Below are 8,915 nucleotides of genomic sequence, written 5' to 3'. Positions count from 1 at the left end.
CTCACCTACAGCCCTGCAGTACAGGGCTATCAAGAACTAAATACAAAAACATGGCCCTAGTTCAGATCTTTAGTCAAAAAACCTCTTCTTTCTTTTGATATTACACCAAAAGGTCCCTATCAAAGAAAAACCCAAGTGAAGCCTCCTTCCCTCAGCCATCTTTTTAATTTATTTAGGGGTTTTTCTTTCCAGCATCAAAACAGGAAGAACCTGAAAACAAAGCCAGTAAATACATTTTTATTTGAGGGCAGTGAAGTATTTAGCACCACTGACACGTCTCCTTATGGAAGGCAGTAGGTGTCTTGCTCTGCTGCTAACAGCTCAGGAAACCAGCAGCTGGCCAGCTGTGAGACACAGCTGGATCCCTGCCTCTCCCAGCATCCCAATCTCTCCTGGAAAAATTAACCCAAAGGATGCTGAGATGCCTCTGACCACAGGCAGTCATGTTGAGCAGAACCCCCTGAGAGCCAGCAGTGCTCCACAGATTCCCAGTCAAACCTATTTGACTGAAAACAAGGATCTTGGATCTCCTTCATTCCTGGGGATCCTTTCTCCATCTGAAACCTCACAATTAGTGCTGACCCCCCACTTTTCTGAGAAATGGTGTCCCTCCCTTCCTAAGGGCTTTAGCTGCGGGAGTGTGAATCACAGACAAGGTTGTCTGTTTCTCTGGACTTTCCAGCTTCTTTTGACAAGTGGCCAAGTTAGAAATAATAGGAGTATTACTTATCTAATCAGACAGCTCATTTCATTAATGATTTAATGGGGGGTTTTAATCAGATGATCCCATAAGTCAACTCCTGTCCAGACATGAAATCTGGTATTTACGGAGTGAAATCTTCCCATCTGTGCTGAAATCATGAAGGGCAGAAACCTTTTGAATTTACAAAGAAGAAGAAGAGGGATGTTAAGAGTCTTGGGGCATTCATTATGGGGTTACAGCAGCAGTGTCTGGGCAGCCCTTATCCCAGTCCAACCAGTTTTGCTCAGCATTGGGTGAAATGCAAATTGGCAAGAACTGTGAGTCAACCACCTCTGGGGCAGGAATTCACCGGGGAAAATCACTGGTAATGGGGATGGATTTGCTTCCTTGGGCAGACACAGCTTTGCCTGTGAAGGGAGAGAAGCAGCTGTAGCTCATCTCTCTGCCCCCATGTTAATAACATGCAACTACTGAGCTCCCACCTCCAGGGCCAGCCTATCCTATTGCCACCATTTCGAGGGAAATCTTCCTCTCTCCATGGTGAGAGAAGTTCACCCCATGAATGTGGGCTGAGAGTTGGCCACTGAATAGCAAAGGCAGCCTCTGGCTTGGAGCTGCTCTGAGGGGTCATCACCACCTGGTTAAGGTGCTATAAGTTAAACTGCAAACATCAAATACTGCTCCTGACTGAGGGCAGAGAACTGTAGATGGAACATGAGTGGCTGGCCCTTGCCTGGATGTGACAGCCAGGGGCACTTGGAGCCCCCAGAGCTAAAATCAAAGCTTTTCCTGTCACAATCCAGGCAACAAAGCTGGTGGGTGAAGGCAGATGGGTCTCCCTCACACCCACTGCCCTTTGTGCACTGCCAAAATCACAGCAGCACTCCAGGTTGCTAAATCCAGCCCTCATCTCCTCTCCTACCAGCACAGTGTGGGGAAAAGCTTTGCCTTCAGGAAGGACTACATGACTAATTAAGTGTCAAGGTCATTCCCAAGGCTGGTTAATGATCAATAGCTGGGGTGGAAGTGCCAGCAATCACTGCTTAGTCTGGGTCAGCTCTATCTGTGTTGGGAACCCAGAGCTAGCAGCACATTTCTCCAGGCAGCCTGGGGCTGTTTGGGTGGGGAGGAAAAACCAGGACTCAGAAAGGGGACAGGGGAACATTTCAAACTCCTGAAGCATGCTCTGAATTCGGGCTGGTTTGGCTTGCATGAGTTCTGGCGTATGCTTCACTTTTGGGCTGCAGTCACAGTAATAAAAAAACCCCAATGAAATGACTAATGCTCTGTATAGCTTTGGGAAAATAGGAAGCAGCTGTGGCTCCAGCCTTTCCAGGCTGAAAGGCCTAATTATTGGGAATATTTGGACTGGCATTAGATGAGGTAAACCAGGGGCTGTTGAATTGCTTTCATTGTCTCCACTATAGTGGGGCATCTGGACCCAATAGGTGCCATTTTTTGTTTGCAGAGAGGACAGTGGTTAACTCTTGTTTTGCCCAGAGGAGTGAAGTTCAACACTGGAGTTCCCCTGCTACATCTCAGGACCAGTGACTGTCTCTAGTGAGTGACTGTTCAGAAGTTCAGCACTCAGCCTGGGTAAACTGTCTTTTATTTCTCTGTTGCAAGAGGAGAGAAAGCAGCTTTTATGTCACAGGAAAACCATGGGTAGGGAGGGCCAGCTATGGGGTTTGTGTTCTCTCTCCTGTTGTCACACACTCAGAGCTGTAAGACCTTCCTCCAAGCTACGCTGGACGTGCTGGAACATGGTGATGAGGGCAGGGAACAGGACGTGTATTGTGGGGATGGGAAAAGAGGAAAAAGCACAGCTTGGCTCATCCTCCTGCTCCAAGTCCTGTGATGTCCAGGTTCAGGAGCTCAGCGTGGCCCTCAAGCCAAGGACAGGGCTCTGCCCAGACACGCCTGGGTGACCACAGAGAGCACTTCAGCCTTCTTGGAAAGATCTGTTGCCTGGCAGCTAAAATTACGTAAAGCAGGCCTTGAAATAAGATGCTATTTCTGATCACGGTGGGCAATTAAACATTGGAACAGCTTATTAGGGAAGCTGGCAGGCTTGGCTTTACTTAATGTCTTTGAAATGAGATGGCTGAATGGCTGGGCTCAGCTCCTCAGGCTCTGTGGCCGTGAGCTGCTGCTCAGGTGCTGCACTTCCAGCAAGCTGCTCCATCCCATGGGCTTGGCAATAAGGCAAACACATCCACTGGTCAGAAGAGATCCCCTGTCCGTGCTACAAAATCATCAGGATGGATCTTGAAATGGTTTGAAGGGCTTTTTTTTCAGACTTAAGTAGTGCTGGATCAAAGCCTGAGATGGGGCATTGGCTGGGATGAACTGAGATTGTGCTCCTCTCCTCAGGGTCAGTGGCTCTGGAGTTGAGGGGACTTCACTGGTTTAAGCAGGGCAGGTTTTCCCTGTTTTTTCCATGGATGGCTGTCAGGGATCACCACAAGGTACCTGAGACTGGTGTTTTGTTCTTTGCTCGTGAGCTGGGATGCTGAGGATGTTGAGCCTGTTCAGGGTAAATGTGAGTGAGGATACAAGAGCCTGGGATGAAGAGATGGTTTAATGTTAATGACAGCCTCTCAAACTCTAAGTGCTCTACAGCCCAGGAGAGATCTGAATACCCTATTCAGTAAATTCAAAGGATGCAGAAACCTGGCTTCACCTGAGCCAAGGAATTTCTCAGACTCTGAAAGAGCAATAACCATTTTGCCCTGCCTGAAGAAAAGCTGCCCAGTGTTTCCTGGAACCAGTTGCTCCATCTCTTGAACCCTGTAAATTTACCCCATCACCAACCACCATCCCAGGCCTCACAAGAAACAGACCTCAGGCTTAGTGTGACTTCTTATAACCTGTGCCTTCACCTCCTGGCCATTTCTGGCATCTTGGATTTAGTAGCTGACACTTGGTCATTCCCAGAAAACCACTGAGTCTGTGAGCTTTATCTTTCAGCTCCTCGTGAGGATGGACTTTGCACTAATCCTCCAGTCCTCCAATTGTTCCTAACATAAAAGCAAAGAGTACAAGGAAATATCAGGTTGCTGGGAAATAACCTCCTTCCCAGTTGCACTAGCCCTCAGTCTGTACCTCATCCCCCTCTTTGAATTCCTCAGAGGACATCTGATTTAGAAGGGAAGGCATTTCATGGTTTATCTCCTCTGAGTTTGACCAGTCCCTGCAGCTGCATTTCCACCTGCCATAAATTCCAGCTCAACACCTCTCTCCACCCAGGAAACACTGCTCATCTCTCCACACACTCTTCATGATCCCCCTTGTCCCCCTCTGTTTATCTCAGTGCTGGTGGTGTTCCAGCAGCCTGATCTTTAAGCAGATGGTCTTGGGAAACTGATTTGTAAGAGCAGACTGTTTTCCCCCAAACTGCTGCTGTTTCTGAGTCCTCCCTCTAAAATTTTACCAGCTGACTGCTTGTCCTGGGAACGATGGAGCTGCTTTGTCCCAGCAAACTTCTCACAATGCAGGAATTGACAATTAAATCAGAACTTTGACTTCAGCCACAGCTCCCAAGTCACGCGGTCTGAGTTTCCACATTAATCACGCTGGATGTGGAGCCCAGAGCTCAGCAGTGAGTGGCTCTGGAAAAGGCAGAGCCACTTGGCTGCAGGTGGGGCTGGCAGACCTAGCCTTGGTGTCCTACAGAGAAGGTCAGAGCACCCACGCAGCTCCTGGATGAATTCTTTCCCAGCAAATCCTTCTTCCCCAGGATGTCTTTGAAAGCAGGAGGCTCTAACAGGCAGGCAGGATCTCTGCAGGCTGAGGGCAGCCCTAAATGACTCAAAACTTTCCTAAGCAGCAGCAGAGGCTGAGCTGCAGGAAGCTCTCCCTGAGATCAGCCCCTGTGACCGATAACAAACTCTTGCTGTGCAAACCCACCTCTCTGAAGATCCATGAGAAAAAAAAAAAAAACAGGCACAAGAAGCTTTTAAAAACCCTCTGCATACAAGTCCCCCTGCAACAGCAACAGCATCGTGCTGGTGTGGTGCCAGGTGCATTTTTGTCAAATAATACATTTCAGCTTGGTGCACACCTACTTCAGAGGTATTCATTGCACCTCCAGCCCCTCTCCATGGGCTTTTTGAGTCAGCAACAGCATGGACCCATCCCAAGGGAAAGGTGAGCAGGTAGCTTGCCAATTCATCAGGAACAAATCTCTCCTTTCTTTTATCTGGTGAAAGGGAGAGATTCCTGGCTCAGGACCAGCACTGCATCCAAAGGCAGGGCTTCACGCGGGAGATGCACACAGAAGGAAAGCAAAGCCATTTTAATTCCTCTTCCTGGTTTCCAGGGAAGTGGTTCAGGTTCTAACTAACTTCTAATTACTCATCACCTCCACAAAAAAAGTCACCATCCTCTCTCACATCAGCATTTTAACCAAGCATTATTTAACCTCATGGCTGCAGGTTAAATATAACCAGAGCTGAGACATCAGGGAGGAGAGAAAGTGTGTTTATTCATCTGTGCAAGAGCATCCTGGGGAGCACCTGCTCTTCAAAAGCTTACAGGAAGGAGAAAAACTAAAAAAACCAAAACAAACAAAAAACAACAAAAAAACCAACCAAACAAACAAACAAAATAATCGTTTTCCCAGCCGAAACTGAAGAAAAGGCCACAGCTTCCTATGCAGAGCCTGGAGGAAGGGGAAGAGAGGGGACTGGAGTGGAGACTGGGATTTATCCACCTTCTTTTGGGCATCTCAGTTTCAGCTGCACAAGTCTGAGGATGGCTTCCCCTGGGTGGTTCCTCTCATCCTGGTGTTTGCTCTAGGGCAGATCCAGCGAGTCTTGGACAGGAGGGACTTGCTGTTCCCTTGGCCTACAGGAAAACCCCTGTGTGGGGAGCCCAGCTTGCCACACTTCCCTCCTACCCTCCCAGAGTGTGGGGGCTCAGTCCCATCCACTGTGCCCCAAGATTCTGCCAGCATGAACTGAGAAAATACCATAAATAAAACCTCCTTTAAACCCAAGTGCCAGTGCCCACCTGGCCCATCCTTCTCACAAAACAAGTCTAAGAGTTAGGATTTTTGCTGCTGCACGTTAACAGTTTTACTTTTATTGAAAGAATTCACACATGGGTGCAAGACAAAGAGCAGCTTTCCCCTGGTGCACAGTTTAATGAGTGCAGTTGAATAAGCACTTGCCCTCAGGACCTTTTTTGGTGGTGATGGAGCAGGGGAGATGCCCTGCCTCCACTCAGACCAGATGGGTAACTGGTTCCAGAGCATTGGCTTCCCAGAGGAAAGTGGAGTGGAGTATTAACTACCAAAAAGAAGGGACTGTTTCAGTTTAGTCCCAGCTCAGACCAGCAAACATGGCATCAAGCTTGGGAAGAGAAACCCAGGATTTCAATTAAAAACAAACAAACAAAAAACAAACAAACAAAACCCAAACAGGTTTCCATTTTGGATTGCAAATGAAAAGGCCTGGACCTACGTAGGTGCTCTGTGGGTGACTCTGCACTTGTGTCTCTGGCCCAGTGAGATGTACAAGGTTTATTTTGGGGGAAGTTTTGTTTCTTAAGCAGCAAAGGGAAGCTCATCCCTTGTGAGCATTGGCTGACAACTCCAATGAAAGACCAGTGTCAAAACAAAAGGGGGGCCAATTAACCCAGCCCAAGCTTCCGCTGGGATGAGTGCTGAGCCAGGCTGAGTTTAAGGTCTTGGAAACAGAGCCAGCCCTCCCCAGGATCTCCTGGCAGTGGAACACCAGCACCACACACCTTTTTGGCAGCAGTCACCCATAGCAGTGTTACCCTCAAGGCTCATGTTCACACCACACCCCTGGAGTTTTTGTCACTGTGTCATCCAGCCCTTCCAACGCCTGGGGGATGTGAGGATGCTCTTGGTTCTCCAGGGATTCTGGAGGGGCCACTCAGCTCCTCTGGCCAGAAATGAAAGCAAAGAGAGCAGCACATCACCTGCACAAAGCCAGGTGAATAAAACAGCCCTGAAAAAACTGCAAAAACAGCTCTGGACAGAGTCACTCATCCTGGACAAACTTCTTCACCTGCAGCTGCCAATGGGAGTTTTGTCTGAGCACCAGGAAGGGAACCAGGCATCTGAAAGACTGGGATGGGTGGAGCAGCAACAAAGGACAGTAATTCAGACTCTAGCACACTCCCAAAAGAAAGATGGGTACCCAGATAGTCTCTCTAAACCAAAAAAAAGAACACGATTTCCAGCACTGCCCGTTTCCTACCCTATGCCGCTGTTTTTGTAAGAACAGTTTTAAATAAAGGGCCAGGCACAAACCTCTCCTTTCATCCCAGGGCATGGCAACAGGACATTTTTAGGTAGAAGAGATCGACTGCTCTGAATAGCTCCTTCCACAGGAACTGCCCAGGATGGAGCCCAACCATGCAATTTAACGTCTCCCACGTGTCACATCCTTGACGTGGATATAAGGTAATAACAAGTTCCACTGTTACTGTACCCAGCAGTGCCTCAGATAAGCCTGGAGAGGCTCTGATAAAGACAGGTAACAAATGAGAGGGTTTCTGTTACAAGCAGAGATCCTTGGAAATCAAGGCAACTGTACTGGATGCACATCACCTGATGCCTGGACTTCTCGCAGTGAAAGATGCCAAAAACTTTAAGTGATAATGTTCACCCCTTTCTGCATTCCTTTCACATCCAGAATGGGTGGAAATACAGTAGAAATGTATAATCATCCAGGATAAACCATAATTAGGCCCATTTCCAGGGTTGTATTATATAGAGAGAGCTCATGAGAGGAGAGGTTTTAAATGAGTTGTGGGAGAATGTTTCCCCTTGTGACTGAAGGATCTGTTCCTCTAAGGGGACAACAGAAGCTGAAGAATATATGTGAATAAATATATATGAATTAATGTATGTGAATAAACAAAGAACTGGAGCAGAGATATTTTGGGTGTGATGTGGCCACACTGGAGTCCTTCCTCAGGCAGATGGACATTTCACACATGGAAAGCCCAACTTGTGGCTTGTGTCAGTCCAGTGAGAATCTCAGAAGGCTGACACAAAAATGTCATGAAGGAGGGACCTTGAGGGAGGTCAGTGGTGGCACAAGTGTGTCCGCAGGGGTGACAAAAATGCAGCTGGGGCAGGTAGCACCAAGGCAGCACCAAGGCTCTGGCTGTACCCTGAGCTCCCTTCACTGCACTGAGCATTTCAGGGCTCTGCTTCCAAGTGGGTCACCACATATTTAACTCTGTGGAAACTGAGGGGAGCTTTTGGTCCAGCAGGATGTGCCCAGCACAGAGCAGAGCCCCACCACAGAGCAGAGCCCCAGCACATTTCCAAGCATGGGCAATGTGTCCAAGGCAGCCTCCTCCTCAGCCGGGGATGGATCACCACAGGATGGGTGGTCCATAACAGAAAAGGTAACACCTTCCACGCTCAAAGCCCAGAAGAACTTGCACAGCTCCATGGAAAAGACCAGGAGACACCGTGAACATCTTCAGCATCCCGGACCATGCAAGAGCAGGGATTTATTGACTCAACTTAAGCAGAAACCCCAGGATACAGGAGAAGGCAGGAGATCAGGGTGACACTGATGGTAGCCATGGCACAAAACCTTTGCTCCAAGCTGGGACACCTTGCCAACTGCTGCCTCAAAGTCCCACCTGGGAAAAAACTTTATGAGACCTCTGTGTCTGGCAGTGAGAAGGGAGCTGGAGGAGGATAAAGGCATCCTGTTTGTGCAGGGAGGGGGAGGAGGAGGGGGAAGAGGAGGAGGAGGGGGGGAGGCTCACCTGGCTCTGCCAGGAGGAAGGTGAGGGAAGGCAGTGATAGGGTTTTTTCTGATCTGCCCGTCCTTGCATTGCCTTCCACCTGGCATCCCTTGGGAGCGGTAAAACCCCACGGAAGAGGAAAGCCAGTGCCCTGTGACTGTCTAATCTCTACTGTGCAGACTCTAATCAGCCCATTTAGCTGCGGTGTGTAAAAAGCACCTGGATGATTCACCATCTAAGTGCTGCTCTGGCGGGGCCGGTTTGCTTCAGCTGCTCTAACACTTGTTTACATCTGCGTTAGGGCAGCCTTGAATAAGCGTGAACCTCCCACAGATGCTAATTCATATCAGCTCTCCTTTGTGTTAAATATTTATGTTCCTAATAGGCACGCCTAAGAAAAATACTGGCAAGCCAGCCTGCAGCTCAACTCCATTACAACTCAATTTCACCTCAGTGCAACTCGCATCTC

The sequence above is a fragment of the Cinclus cinclus genome, chromosome 1, assembly GCF_963662255.1.
Source record: "Cinclus cinclus chromosome 1, bCinCin1.1, whole genome shotgun sequence".
NCBI classification, from domain to species: Eukaryota; Metazoa; Chordata; class Aves; order Passeriformes; family Cinclidae; genus Cinclus; species Cinclus cinclus.
This window is presented reverse-complemented; position numbering follows the sequence as displayed.